This window comes from Mastomys coucha, unplaced genomic scaffold (assembly GCF_008632895.1).
Source record: "Mastomys coucha isolate ucsf_1 unplaced genomic scaffold, UCSF_Mcou_1 pScaffold5, whole genome shotgun sequence".
Lineage (NCBI taxonomy): Eukaryota > Metazoa > Chordata > Mammalia > Rodentia > Muridae > Mastomys > Mastomys coucha.
Genome location: NW_022196911.1, coordinates 86900800 through 86916057, shown reverse-complemented (window position 1 = coordinate 86916057; position 15258 = coordinate 86900800). Strand labels below are relative to the sequence as shown.

The window sequence follows — 15258 nt, the reverse complement described above, 5'->3', positions numbered from 1 at the left end:
CTTTATGTGGGTTCTTAAGTATCCTACTCAGGTCCTCAAGCTTGTATGTCATAACATCTTGCCAACGGAGCCATCTCCCCAAACCAAGCCCTCACTTACTTCTTAGAGATTTGGCATACTTTACAACTAATCCAGAAACAAATGATGCATTTTATTCATAGAATCGAGTCACCAAAGCCTAGTCATTCCCTGTGCAGGACACAACCAGAAAAGATGGCATAAAGTTTACTTGCATCAAGTGTCTGCTTCCTCTGGGAGCTGGCTTCAGGTATTGTGCATGAGTTTCTCAACAGTTACAGTTTAAAAACTTAAGTCTGCTGAGAGATAATGTCATTTTCCCCTCAAACCAGATGGATTTTATTCCTGAGAGGGATATGTATTTTATTTTCTTCAAAGTCCCAGAGGAATCAGGAAGATTGGCAGGAAACAAGCAATTAGTGCTGCTGTTCCCATTCAGGTGCATGGTACACCTGAGAGGAATCACAGGCAGGACACAGAGGACAGCCAGATGGACTTCACAAATCAGACTTCATCCGACTTCACTGGACTGCTTTAGGAATGCAAGGGCCACTCTTTGATTTTTTTTTCCACATTCATATGGTTCCACATTTATGCTCCTGTAGGTTCAAAGCTGTGGTTTCTGAATGGCAACATTAAAAATTCAAATTCAAATACAATTATGTGGAGTTATGCAAGCAACCCTTTCTGTTCCCATCTCTCTCTCTCTCTCTCTCTCTCTCTGCCTCTTTCTCTCTCTATGTGTATCATGCCTGTGTCTCTCTGCTTATCTATCTATCTATCTATCTATCTATCTATCTATCTCTATCTATCTATCTATCTATCTATCTATCTATCTATCTCTGCCTCCCTATCTCTATCTTTATTCATCTATCTAGCTATCTATAACTATCATCTATCCCTATTAATCTATTTCTCATCTATCTCTGCCTCTCCATCTCTCTATCATCTATCTATCTACTTATCTATCTCCCTGCTTATCTATCTTTATCTCTATCTCTCCCTGAGTATGAGACATATTGAAATCTATGGTGCTTCAGTTACTTTTTCATGTCACTATGACCAAAGGTCCTAACATTTATTTGTACTCCATTTACAGGGCCCAGACCATCATGGCTGAGAGCATGGCAGAGCATAGAAGTTCACATCATGGTGGGACATAAAGAAAAGAAAGAAAACTGGCAACATTCTGCTCAATTTATCCTTTTTCCCTTTTTATTCTGTTTAAGCACCAGCTCATGGATCATGCTACCCACATTCAAGGTGTATATTTTTCTCTCAGTTAATTCATCTGGAAATGTCCCCACAGACACATCCAGAAGTATGTCATACCAATTGGCTTGGTCAATAAAGTCCAGTCAGGTTGTGAATGGAGATTAACCTTACCATAAACTCTCCACTGATCTTTTAAAAAAGCATAAAGAATTAACCAATCTTTAACAACATTACCCACAAAAATGGTTCACCGAAAGATCTGTCTCAAAAGAAAAGGTAGAGAGTGGCTGAGGAAGGTCTGCATCCTTGACCTCTAGCATACGCATGCACATACACACACACACACACACACACACACACACACACACACACATACACACACACATGCGTATACACACACACACACACACACACTGTACAGAGTATCATGTACACATACAATATACATGAATACACACACTTTACACAGTATCATGTATACATAAAACATATACACATATTGTACAGAGTATCATATATACATATAGCATACATGTACACACAGAGTATATAGAGTATCATATAAACATATAATATATAACCACACACACAAAGTGATCCACCTGAGTTACTTATTTGATAAACTTTGTGCATATATTAGTGCATAGCCAAAACCAGAATTTAACTACTGTTTGTTGAATCCAGTAATTTACCTTCAGAATGATAATACTATCAAAATTGTTAATTGAAGCAAGTTGATATTTTTGCATCCATTATCTGCATTCTGCTCAGCCATGCCTGCTAATAATACATTCACTAATGTTGACTAATTCATTTGTTTATTTGCGCATCTCATATGGAACTAGAAGCTGAACTTTCTGGTTAAAAAGAAAAACATTTTTCTGTTTTAAACTATCTATACTCTTATAAGTGATTTTCATTACCAGTCATTCCTACCCAAATTGACTAATTTGCTGAAGCATGGCTTTACTGAGTACCTACTATGTACTAGGTCCTTTCTGCTTGCTCCTCTAGACTTATTTTCATTCTTGTCCAAGCAGCACTCTCCCTCAGCACTGACTAGTGTGAATATAAAAGATTCTCTGCTCTCTACTTTCTGGCAGTTGGGTGGGTAGAAGTCCCAACAAGGGCTGGAAGAGGAAGAAAAATGAAGCTGATATACTTTCCCTCATCCCTGTCTACCAGGTGGCCACAACCTATATTCATCTCTTAATTAAATGGGTTATACCATGAAGCCCCGAAGATGTATCACTCACTAGCATGAGCCCCTTCCCCCAGGTTTGCAATGTTCTCTCTGATTACCCCCCTCTCATTATCTCCTTCTATATTCCAGTAGCCAGTCACACCACCTCCAGTCCCTCTGCTCCCTCTTTCAGTACCAAGAGAGGAAAGCTCATACCCCAGGAAGACCTTCAGGCTCTCTGCATCATCAGACTTCCCCCCTTTTGCTCTTTAATTTGCAAATGCTTCCTTTATTTGACCTTCTTGAATTATTCACTGTGAATATGTATTCTTCCTGCCATGTCCCTCACTGTGTACCCATAGAAAAGCAGCAAATAATACAAAAAACTATAATCATTTAACTAACTAGTACCCTCAGAGCTCCCAGGTGCTTCTATGGTGCCTGGAAATCACGTGCATTCTATCGTTCACGGTCCAGTTCATCTTCTTCAAAGCCAACAGTGCACAATCTTCAACTTGATCTCTGATTCTGACCTCAGCCTTCTTTTTTTATTAGACATTTTCTTTATTTACATTTCAAATAATATCTTTTTTCCTGGTTCCCTCTCTGGAAAATAAAACAACAACAACAACAACAAACCCTATTCTTTCCCCCCTATTCACCAACCCACCCTCTCCCGCCCTGGCCTTGGCATTCCCCTACACTAGGGCAAAGAACCTTCACAGGACCAAGGGCCTCTCCTCTGGTTGATGACCTACTAGGCCATCCTCTACTATACACATGCTGCCAGAGCAATCAGTCCCACCATGTGTACTCCTTGGTTGGTGGTTTAGTCCCTGGGAGCTCTGAGGGTACTAGTTAGTTCATATTGCTGTTCATCCTAAGGTACTGCTAACCTTTCAGCTCCTTGGGTCCTTTCTCTAGCTCCCTCATTGGGGACCCTGTGCTCTGTCCAATGGATGACTGTGAGCCTCTACTTCTGTATTAATCGGGCACTGATAGAGACTCTCAGGAGACAGCTATATCAGGCTCCTGTCAGCCAGCACTTGCTGGCATCCACAATAATGTCTGGGTTTGATGATTGAATATGGGGAGGATTCCCAGGTGGAGCAGTCTCTGGATTGTCCTCCCTTCAGTTTCTGCTCCATTATTTGTAGTTAAGGATCCTGACAATTATGTTGAGCCTACTCACCTAATCCAGGATTCTCTCTTTATTTTCAAGGTTGGTATTTAATGATCTAGAGGCTGTTGTCTGTGTATAGCATACATTTATAAGTTTCAGAGGTTACATGTGACACATTTGGGAAGAGGGCTACCATCATTTTATCTATCAAAAGTCAACTTAAAAAATGAAAATATTATCATGCTAGAGTAAGACTTTGTACTTATTAACACAATATCTAAACAGATACACCCCCCCCAAAAAAAAAACCACAAAAGAGAAGTGAAGCTAAAGAGGAAGTATATGTGATCAGCAACAGTGTCTGAAACCAAGAAAAGGTTCAAGAACACTGCAGGGACCTAGGGGAAAAAAGGAGCATCCTGGGGGCAGGCACTTAGACTTAGCTACACCTAACCCATGGTGACATCCACAAAAAGTAATTTTATATCAAGGCTATGATTCTATGGCTCATAAACATGAAGTGATTTTTCCGAGGCCACACTGTTAAAGGGAAACAGACGTTGGAAGTTTCCAGGACTTTCTGGCTTCACGGGCTATGCTCTTTTCAGTACATCAGACCAGAAGATGAAAATTCCTCCAAGGTGGGATGGCATATGGTACAACTCTGTGATTATTTTAAGCCTTTTGTTTTAATAAGTCTTCATCAACTTCTGCCAATCTCCTGGGAGGGGAGCGTTTGTGGCATGGTATGTTTCAGAATTCCGGCAGCTTGAAGCCAGGGGTAAAACATCAGCTGGGACGGTCTGCAGAGAGTGCCTTACATACGTCACAGTCAATCACTACATTCTGGCAAACTGCCATCAGTGAAACTGGACAAAAGCTTTTATCAGAATGGTCCTACCTTGATACATTTTAAATCTGTATTTACTGGTAGACATCTCAATTAAAAGACAAAAAAAATGATAGATCATTAGAAGTTGAAATAGGTACAGGGTGTTGCCATCAGAAACATGTCTAGAAGTGGAACCATATGGCTCAATTTAGATGTGAAAGACTCAGGACCTAGCAGAAGAAAAGTTTTCTGGAGATAAATCTGCCATGGCTAGATACCATTGCAGGTATGAGACGCATCAAGTCATCCCCCCGTCCCCCGTGTTTTTTATCTTTAACTATCCCTTTGAACTGACAGGAAATGATCTCCACTGATCTTAGGGCATCTGAACTATGCAGTTGTTCATGAATCTGAAACAACCATTCCAAGATGGCTTACTACGTAGTGCTCTTGCAACAGACTCAGGTTTGGATTCTAGCACCCACTTCATGTGGCTCTGGTGGACCTATAACCACAGCTTCTGGGGATCCAACAGCCTCTTCTCGCCTCTTCGTATATCTACATGAACATGAACTCCTGAACCCTAATACATATAGATATGTAGTTAGTTAGATAGATGATAGATAGATAGACAGACAGACAGACAGACAGACAGACAGATATATACCTGGTAATATCTAGGTGGTTAGCAGTTCACTCAGGCTAGTCCTCTTCTAAGACATCCACTCTCTCTGCACAGATGAGCTGTTCAGATTTTAAAGTTTCCTGCTTTGTCACGAGATCCCACTTCCTTAAGTGTCTCCCAGGATGCTGTCTGTGGACTCCCTACTACATCTTACACACACCTAAGCCTGAGAAAATATTTTTCAAATCTGACATTCAAAATGTATCAAACCTATTTTATTCAAATTGATCATGACTTGCTCTTAGATTGTTCTTTCAGATAAAAAGAAAAACATTAAGCTCATTATAAAACTATTGACCAAGTATCATAGTTTTCAAAGTTGAAATTTCCTATCAGGTGTTCTTCTCAAAGTTGGCCTCTGTCCTCAGGGTGGCAATGAAAGTCTTAGTTATAACCTAGTTTCAAGTCAGAAGGAAACATTCTTTGTATATTGCCCTTTGAGTCCTTTAGGCTTCCTCTGAGTTTTTAAAAATTTTTTGAACTTCATCATCATCATCATTGCATATGGTTGCCTTATCCACATATATGTCTGTGTATCATGTACATGCCTGGTAACTGCAGAGAACAGGAAAATGTAGTAAATCCATCTATAATTGAAGTTACAGATGATTGCGAGCCTCCATATGGGTGCTGGAGATCATGCCCAGGTTCTCTGGAAAAATACTCAGTGCTTTTAATTGACAACTCATCTCTTTAGCCCATTCAGAGTTATTCTATTCCATACCTAGTGAGTGTTGGTGCCCTCTCAGCTCTTGCTCCTATCTGTACATTTGAGTATCTACTGGCTTCAACTGTTGAAACCCATAGCTCGAGGTAAAGTCTTCAGAGTTGAGTTCTCCAAATAAAGCCCTCTTATGTGACTATACAAGCCTTCCCCTGCTGTCTTGAGATGTTTTGTAATGTTTTGAGGATCAAGGTATTCTGGCTGCTGGAAAGAATGGAGCTCTATGAAGCTAAATCTATCACTATGAATCTAGATGTCTTCTACAGCTAAGAAAACTATTTCTAAAAAGATCTTTCAAATACTGTCCCATAAAAGTAGCATTTGAAATATTATTTACTCAAATACTTAACTGAGTTATCATCCCTTCCTCAGTAAAGGAAGAAGTTTGCACACATCTACCCTGAGATCCCTCATTCTATAGTCATTGTTCTGCGTATTGTACAGTGTGTGACCTAGGAAGGAATACAGAGCTTCAAATGTCCATGTCAAGAGCAGGTCTATTAGAAAACATACATGAAACACAGATAAAAATAATTAGTGTGAGAAGCCATGACATGTATGGAAGAATGCCTTTGGGAGACCTGAAAGAGAAGATGGAAGCCAAATAAGAAGAGGTAACCCAGCAGACACAGAAAGTTGGTGCCTCAAGTGCCTCTGCCAGGCTAGGGTTCAGGGAAATGATGCCCATCACTGGGGAAGCATGAAAAGAGAGACATAGATCAGGCTTCACAGCACAAAGAATAGAATCGGTGGCAAATCACAGTCAGAAAGAAATTGAGGCCAAAAAAGTTAAATATGAAGTTTTCAGAACTGGGGCACACGACCAGAGCAAGACTAACAAGACTCTAAATCCCTATATATTAAGCTCAGGCTCCTTAGAAAGAAATTCAAGATCTGACAGACTATTATCAGACAATAAAGTCAGGCAACCCAACTGTGAGAAGAACAGGCTACCATCGCCGGTAACCTGACAGTCTCTGAGTATAGTCTGAAACAGATTTGGAAATATCCACTACTAAGTTCAGCAAGAGAGTTTTATAAAGATCTTTGGTCTTATGTAGAGAAAGAAATGGAGTTGAGTTATACTTTAGTGGTAAGGCACCTACCATGTGTGAGGCTCTGAGTTTGATGCTCAGTTAACAAAACAAAACAAAAACAGGGGGTAAGGTGGAGTGAGGCAGAAGAAAGAGATAAGTGGAGACACAATGATTCCGGTCTGGACTCTCCCCTTTAACTGTAGCTATTTGGGAAGTTGAGACAAGAGGATTGAAGGTTCAAGGCTTTCTTAAGTTACAGAGTGAGGCCACGGCCAGTCTGTAAAATTGCTATAGTTACTTCCCACTGCTGTGACAGAATACTACTGAAGAAAATCAACTCAGGGAGGAAAGGGTCTATTTGGCATGACCACCTTCATCAGTTTGTCAATGAGGTCAGTTGGGGCAGGAACTTAAACAGGCACAGAGGCAGGGACTATAAGAGAAAGTGGCTTATTGTGTTGATCAGCTGCTTTTTCTTATATAGCCCCTCTTGCTTAGTGATGGTATGGTCCACAATGTTCCATGCCTTCCTACATCAAGTAGGTAGCAATAAAAGAAAAATTCCCACAGGTCAGTCTGATAGAGGCAATCCTTCAACTGAGTTCCCCTCTTCTCAGATAAGTCTAATGTATGTCAAGTTGACAAAAATTTAAGTAGCACCAGCAACTCAGTGAGACACTGTCTTAAAATAAAAAGTACAAAAATGTTAAGGATATAGTGCCATAAGAGCACTTGCATAGCATGTGAGGCAGAGAAAGAGAGAGAGAGAGAGAGAGAGAGAGAGAGAGAGAGAGAGAATAGATCAAGCAAGCAGAAACACAAAGACTGAAGAAAAGAAGCTTATCAAAACTCCAGGAGGGACTAAATAGTGTATATTATAATCTGTTATTATACAAAGTTCAAACAGTCTCGTGGGTTGTTGTGTTCAAAAATGTTTTCTTTATAAACATTTTAAAGTTGCAATGTATGATTCATGTGGGGTACTGCACATTTACAAGTTAATTGTTGCAATGTGATCACATCTAGGCAACAGTCACTCAGGACAAGGATAAAACCTGGTCAGGAACCCTCCCTCTGCATCAGTGCAAGTGTGAAGCCTGATTTGAACAGGCAAACAGCTCCCTTTAGGGTTTGGATGCACCCTTTCAAAGCTTTAAAGAACAGAGATAAATAAAAAAACAAATGAGAGGCCAATTATAAATTAACTGTTATGCCAACTCCAGGTTTTCAAGGGAAGGAGCTAGAAACTGAAGGGATGAGGGGGAGGAATGATCTTCACGAGAAAGCAAGAAAGCGTCGCTTAGCCCTGTCTTCCTTCCCATTGAGGGTGTGCAGATGGAGTGGCGCAAAATGGCAGACTTTGAAGATAGACTTGGGTTAGTCAAAAATGCATATTGAAAATTTAGATCAATCACAAGAAATAAGCAAACAGAAAAGCTAGCATAACTGTGCTTGCAGTTCATAGAAGAGAAAAAAAATACTATTTAGTCTTTGAACGCAAACATAGCAAGTAATGGCCAATATTGCATGGTCTATGTACTGCCATTCATTTATACTCTTCAGATAACATTAAAAAACTATTCTTGAGAGACTAAACAGATTACAAATATATTAAGAATCTAGGTTGCCTTGCAAAGGAGCATGCATGCCTGGCCAAAATTTCATGGGGTGTAAATGTAATTAAGCTTTATTAAAAAAAAATAAACTTTTACATACAAATATAAGATTCGTGATCAGGCCCTGTCACTCTACAAGGGAAAATTCTTTGGCTGTAAAACTAACTGTCTGAACAATGCAAATACAACCAGGTAGAAACTCTGCATTTTTAACATTCTATCTAAGTTGTTTTCAAAATGCGGTCCCTCACTATTCTGGCCTCCCCTTATCATTCACCACTAGCCTCAGTTTCAGCCACTGGATCCTGTATGAAAAGCAAAGCTTAGACCCAGTCCAGCACTTCTGAATTAACCTGTCTTGAGTGTTTCTGAGATTTCCGGACAATTTAGAAGTATACATATTCATTTCCTAATGTTTAGAGATTTTCTGTTATCATGCTGATACTTATTCCAGTCTTCTATAATTTATTTTTTTCAACTGTAGTCAATTATCCTAAATGCTTTGAGCACATATGAAAAGAGTGTGTATTCTGAGAGTCCTAGGTGATTCTCTGTACTATCAATGACAGGTGCAGATGGATCCGATTAGTTGACATCATTGTCAAGTTCATCTATAACTATTCTGATTTCCTGTCTAGTGTTTCCATCAATTATTGAGGCAGAAGTGTTGGAGTTCTCAACTGTAAGTTTGAATTTCCTTTCCTGTTATCATTCTGGCTCCATGAATTTTGAAGCCCTATCCTGTGTATATAAATAGACTGAGGTGATTCATTCCTGCTGGATTCAACTTTTACCATTATGTAACACTTCTCTTTGCCCAGCAATTTCCTTTGCCCTGCACCTAATTTGAATCACATTAGTATCCACTCAGCTTCCTTTGGTTGGTGTTTGTCTAGCTTATCTCTTTTTATTCTTTGGTTGTCAACAGACCTACATCACTATAAAAGAAGTTTCTCTGGAATAACATATAATTGGACCAGGTTATTTTTAAACCCATGCTCTCTCCTTTTACCATCATGAGCTCATTTGGTGAGGTTTTTTCATTGTTAGATTTTTCTGTTGTTTTGCTCTAAAATTTCAAGTCTTAAAAGAAAACCCTCCAGTCTCAATCACAGCTTCAAAGAACAGATGCCCCAGGCAGCGTGGTGACATGAAATCCTATGAGTGGACTGTGAATGGCAATTTCTCACCACTGCTGAATTACTGACTTGGAATCTGTATCACAATAAATATTCCTCAGGTTGAGCCACTTGAGTTGTGGTATAGTTTCTTGAGCAGTAATAGAAATTAAACACTGATGTATTTGTGTTGGACATTACACAAATAGATGTTTAGACTGGAGGGACTTGGAGGATTTATGTCAATGAGCTACTCTTATCAGATGTGTCAGTCCTCAGGAACACAATATCCAACATATGCAAATAATAATATCAATGAAAACATCTCCAAGGATGTTTGTCTTCTTCAAGAAGAGGAAATGTTTGTTTCCTGACAGGCTATAAGAAATACTTTATATTCTAGACCAAAAATTTATTTGTGCCACAAATTATTACATCAGACTATCTTGGAGATACTGCCATGAACCATGTAGTTCTTGTGGATATGCACGTGTATGTGTGTACAGGTACATGTAGAGGAGGTTCACATACTTATATGTGTCAGCACATGTTGTGGCCAATATCAACGTTGTTCCTCAGACACTGTCTACCTTATTTTTTAAGACACGGACTCTCACTAATCTGGGATCCACCAACTAGGATGTACTAGCTGGCCAGCAAGCTCCAAATCTCTGCCTGTTTCTATCTCCTCACTGTTGAGAATGCAAACATGTGCCACTTTACCCAGCTTTTTCACATGGGCTCTGGGCATCAAACTGAGCTCCTTTTGCTTGCACAACAACACCTTACCAACTGTATTAACTCCTAGGCCCATAGATTAGACATTTCTTTGGCCAGAGTACCTACAACTTTGTGGTAGAATATCAGCTTTATATGAGTTCTGTTTTAAATAATCTAAGCTGCAAATTCTCCTCTATTCTAACTAACAAACTGATAACTAAACTCTCTGATAACTGATAACTTTGAAAGGGATAACTAAAATCTCTTGATTGTCAAGCAATAGAAATTGTCAAGCAATACTAGAGGAATACTGGAAAACATACTATTGGGGATACTTTATGTATTTTAGGTCACAGTTCCATCTGGAAAGTAAACAAGCCATTAGAACAATAATATAAATTCAAGAGAGCTCAAGCTGTTTCCAAACTAGGCTTTAAACACCAAATTACCAACAGACCACAAAGATTGCAAACATACTCTTTTTTGACCTCATGATTAATATATTAATATAACCAGCCCACATCACACAGAGAACAAAGAAAACCATTGTTTCTCTACCACATATCCTGTCATTTAGTAGAGAAAACAAATACTAAAAGAACTAAGCACATAAAACCAAAAGAAAAAAAAAGCAATGTTTTGAGAAACCTCAGGAGATTCCAAAAATCTGTTTCTGCTTTGAAATGTTTGAAAGCACATGTTCCCAACACAAGCTGTCCAGATGTAAGATGATGTTAGAGTTTATTCTGGGACTAAGGATATAATATCAGCTCATTCCACATCTATGAAGTCTTGGTTATGCTTCTGTCATTCAAAGTCACACAAAGGAAATATAATTTGTGTGTATCCATGCACTATTTAGGCAGATGGCAGCACAGCAGGTAGTTAAACACTGACATTCTCCTCCCAGAATGTCTTCAAAGGAGAGGTCAGGTATAGGGTAGTAAGGAAAATGAATGCAGATCAGGCAGAACAGCTGTTTAACAGAGAGATAACGAAATAGGGCTGGAGAAATGCCTCAGCCATTCAAGGCTAGGCTCACAACCAAAAATAAAAGAAATAGTCACGGCTTTTTTTAAACAGACTTTTCCCTTCAGGTTATCAACAAGCTTGTGTCTAATTTTTTATTCCTTGCAGCTTATATCTTTAAGTTTTCTAGCTAAAATTAAAAGCTTGATATACAATTAACCACAAGGAATGATGTTCTTTTTTGTTGACGTTTGGTAATCTTGCATAGGAGAAGTTATCACTGTTATTTGAGAAGGCCTAAAGCTTTTTGAGAAGAATTTTATTTTATTTTATTTTATTTTATTTTATTTTATTTTATTTTATTTTAAGAAGCTATATTTTATGCTTGTGGTAGAACTCAGGGCCTTGTGCAATGCTACTACGCATTTGCCCCATCACTTAGTTGCATAACCAACAAAGAAGAGTATTGTTAGGGAAGACTTCTCAAACTATCACAGTATTCTTTCTGTCTATGTTAGGATTTCTGTTGCTGTGATAGGACACTATAACCAATATCTATTCAGAGTTCTACATTTTCTTCTGAAGGTACCCAGAAGCCTGGCATCCTCAGGCATCTAGGAGGAAGATCTTAAAACCTATGCCCACAATGGCACACTTTCTCCAACAAGGCCACACCTACTTCAACAAGGATACATCTCCTAATATGCCACTCCTATGCCAAGCATATTCAAACCACCACATCCAGCTTTCATGTTGAGGATAACCTCAACTCTCTCCTCTCTGACATCTTCCTTCCTTTCTGGCACAGGCTAACCCTCAATCTCAGGATTTCCTTTCGAGCAATACTTGCACACAGTCAGATTTGGCTAATTGCGATAGCTATTTCTGGTTGTCAACTTGACTACATCTGGAATGAACTACAAACCAGAAATGAAGGGCACACCTGTGATCTGGATCATGAGGCTAGAAGACACAGGTTTTTTTTTTTGTTTTTTTTTTTATCTGAATCATGATGTAGGATGACACATGCTTTTCATCTGGAACTTGAGGCATAGTGGCCATGAAAAGTGATATGTATTTCATCCCAGGAGACAGAGGCAAGTAGATCTCTGAGTTCAAGACCAGCCTGGGACAGATCAAGTTCCAAGTAAAGTATAGCTTAGGTCCAGTTGTGGTGGAATATACCATTAATCTGGGCCATATCTTCTGCTGGAGGCCTATATAAGGACATTGAAAGAAGGAAGGCTTCATTTTTCTCCACCTATTTGCACTTACTAGCCAGCACATCCGTTGAAGTCTACTTCTTCAGAACTCCAGCTTATCCAGAAGCCCAGCTGAAACACCTAGCCTGGTGGAACTGAAACTACTAGATTCTTCAACTGCCCATTGTTAAGTCATTGGGAATGCAAACTATAAGTCATTCCAATAAGGTCCTTTAACAAACAAACATGCCATAATTTCTCTGACTCTAGAGAACCCTGACTAATACACTAGCCTCAGTGGTATTCAGACACTATTCCATGTTTTCTCATTTATCTTGTAGTATTTTCATGTTGCCTTCTGGACAACGTATATAAAAATGGATACTAAAGTATGATAATATTCTTTTTTCAGAAAGGGGAACTCTTCCTCTGCATTAGGGTGGGAGGCAGAACATTCACTCTTGGGAATTTACCTCAGGCTGTGCTCTGACTTCTTTTTAAACTTTATGACTTTGTGGTGTGTGTGAGTGTGTGTGTCTGTGTATGTCTGTGTGTGTGCGTGTGTGTGTATGTCTGTGTGTGTGTGCGTGTGTGTGTGTCTATGTCTGTGTGTGTGTATGTCTGTGTGTGTGCGTGCGTGTGTGTGCCTATGTGTGTGTGCGTGTGTGTGTCGGGGGGTGGTATGTGATGTGGGGCTTGCTTGAGCTGTGGTGTTTATGTAGAGGTCAGAAGAAAAACTTCATGAAGTCAGTTTCCTTCTACCTTTATATGGGTTTGGGTGTGGCACTTGGGTCATCAGACTTGGAAAGCAAGTATCTTTAACTACCTGGCCATCTGGCTAGCTTTGTCCTATCGTTTTAATTACACCAATTCCATTTTAGTAGTCTGTCCTCCAATATCTTTCAAGGACCACCTCTTGAATTATTTTAAATGGGAGTGGGCTTTGGCAGTTTAAATTTGAATTCAAAACTAAAAGGCTCAAGTACTCCTCTAATGCTGATGAAATCATGCCAGTGTTCACAGACAGATACCTGTTCTGCTTCTCCTGTACGTGGTCCCCAGAGAAACGGTGCAAGGAGTTATAGCTGTGCTCTACAATTTCAGGCTGATTCTGGTGGTATCCAGATAACAATTCATCCCAATGCACAGTCATTTAAGAGGCCAGATGATTTAGCAACATCTCTGAAAAAAAAAATCTTTTCATGTGTCAGGTCAGGTGTTCACCAGTCCCTTTCCCTCATGTATGAGTCTCCCAGCTTTCTGCCTTTCAAACTCAGTTAATCAAAATTTCCTTGTTTTTTTAATAACCCTATAGAAAAGTGTGGTTTCTCTATTTGTTTTCCTCCTTGTTACCATAGTAGCAGGTCCTTTGCAATTGGAAGCAGCAATCTGTTCCTACCAGAGATGCTGATTCATCAACCTGTGGAGCTCACTTTGAGAAATCTGATTTAGATTCATAACTAGACCTAGTTAGATGAAAAACTAGGGATGGTTCTGCATCCCCTATAGCCTGAGGCATGTACATAAGTCAAATAAAGGGGGTTTTCTTATGTAATCAAGATATTGGAGATCCCAGTTGTAGGAATCTTTGTCTAAAGTAGCCCTTTCTGATATAAATGAAATATATCTCCAGTTTTAATTTTTAAAGATTTATCCTTGTGTGTGAGTGAGTGAGTGAGAAAGTTGATAAGTAGGTAGATACATGATAGATAGATAGTAGATAGATAGATAGATAGATAGATAGATAGATAGATAGATAGATAGATAGATAAATGAGGTATGTCTGTGGATGCCAGATGGAGGCATCAGATCCCCTGTAAATTAAATTACAATTTCTAGATGCTGGGAAACAAATTCTGGAAACAAAGCATGTATTATTAACCACTGAGTCATCTCTCCATTCCTTATTTTAAGCTTTAGATCTGTTATTCAAACAAACCCAAACTTTTCTTCTCTATATTTCATAGGCACATTTTCAAAAAAAGTGCATTTCAAATATACATTTCCTGTTTCCTCCCCTAATACTTACACATACGTTGAAATGAAGTAAAGTTAACATCCTCTTTTTCTATGCTCTGTAAACATAAAAATTGAATACTTCCGAGAAGAGTTAGTATTTAATAAATGTTTCAATTACTGGATGTTCTTGATACCCTAGCTCACCCTACTTGTTTTCATTCTGTTTCTGAACTTCTCAATTTTTATCTCTCCACATCCTAGCTAGAATCAGCATCCTTTTCATTTCAAATGTTTTTAAGTTTAAACATCTCATTCACTCTTTCTGCTTGCACTTTAAAATTGCCTATTAAAAATTTCCATAATGGGGTCTCCAACTATAAATCTAGCTTTGTTCTTTGTATGTACTTTGTGTCTCAATCAAACTAGAAGAAAACCCTCTTGGTTTTCTGAAGACAGACCCCAATCTTCCATATCTAACTACTTTGTATGGCATAGATTATCTTTTACTCATTGACCTCTGACTATAGCAAATCCCCATGCCCCCTTCAGTAGCCACTTCTATTGCCACTGCAGCATTGGAACGGCCTGCTCCTTTATTCCTTCTACTTCCTACGGCATGCAATTTTCAACATCACCTTAATATTGTTTTGCAGTACTGTATCTCTGGTGGTTGTCTGAACCACCAGAACTCACAGAGTTCAGGAGCTATGTTTTCTCATGTCTCTACCCTATTTCATCACTTCTTCCATCCCACTGCTTACGTAGCATACATGATACAAATATGTGTTGAAATTTAAAATAGTACATATGAAAAGATACCTACCTCACTTAATTTATATACAAAATAGATTTCAGAA

General features: G+C 38.9%; 1 long non-coding RNA gene across 1 annotated transcript in view; it reads right to left on the bottom strand.

Moving 5' to 3' along the window:
* Positions 1 to 12575, bottom strand: part of LOC116077722 — a 136648-nt gene extending 124073 nt beyond the window's left edge. The window contains exon 1 of the long non-coding RNA XR_004113311.1: positions 12516 to 12575. This is a non-coding gene — a long non-coding RNA (uncharacterized LOC116077722). The remainder of the gene's footprint in view (positions 1 to 12515) is intronic.
* Between the last annotated feature and the right edge of the window lie 2683 nt (positions 12576 to 15258).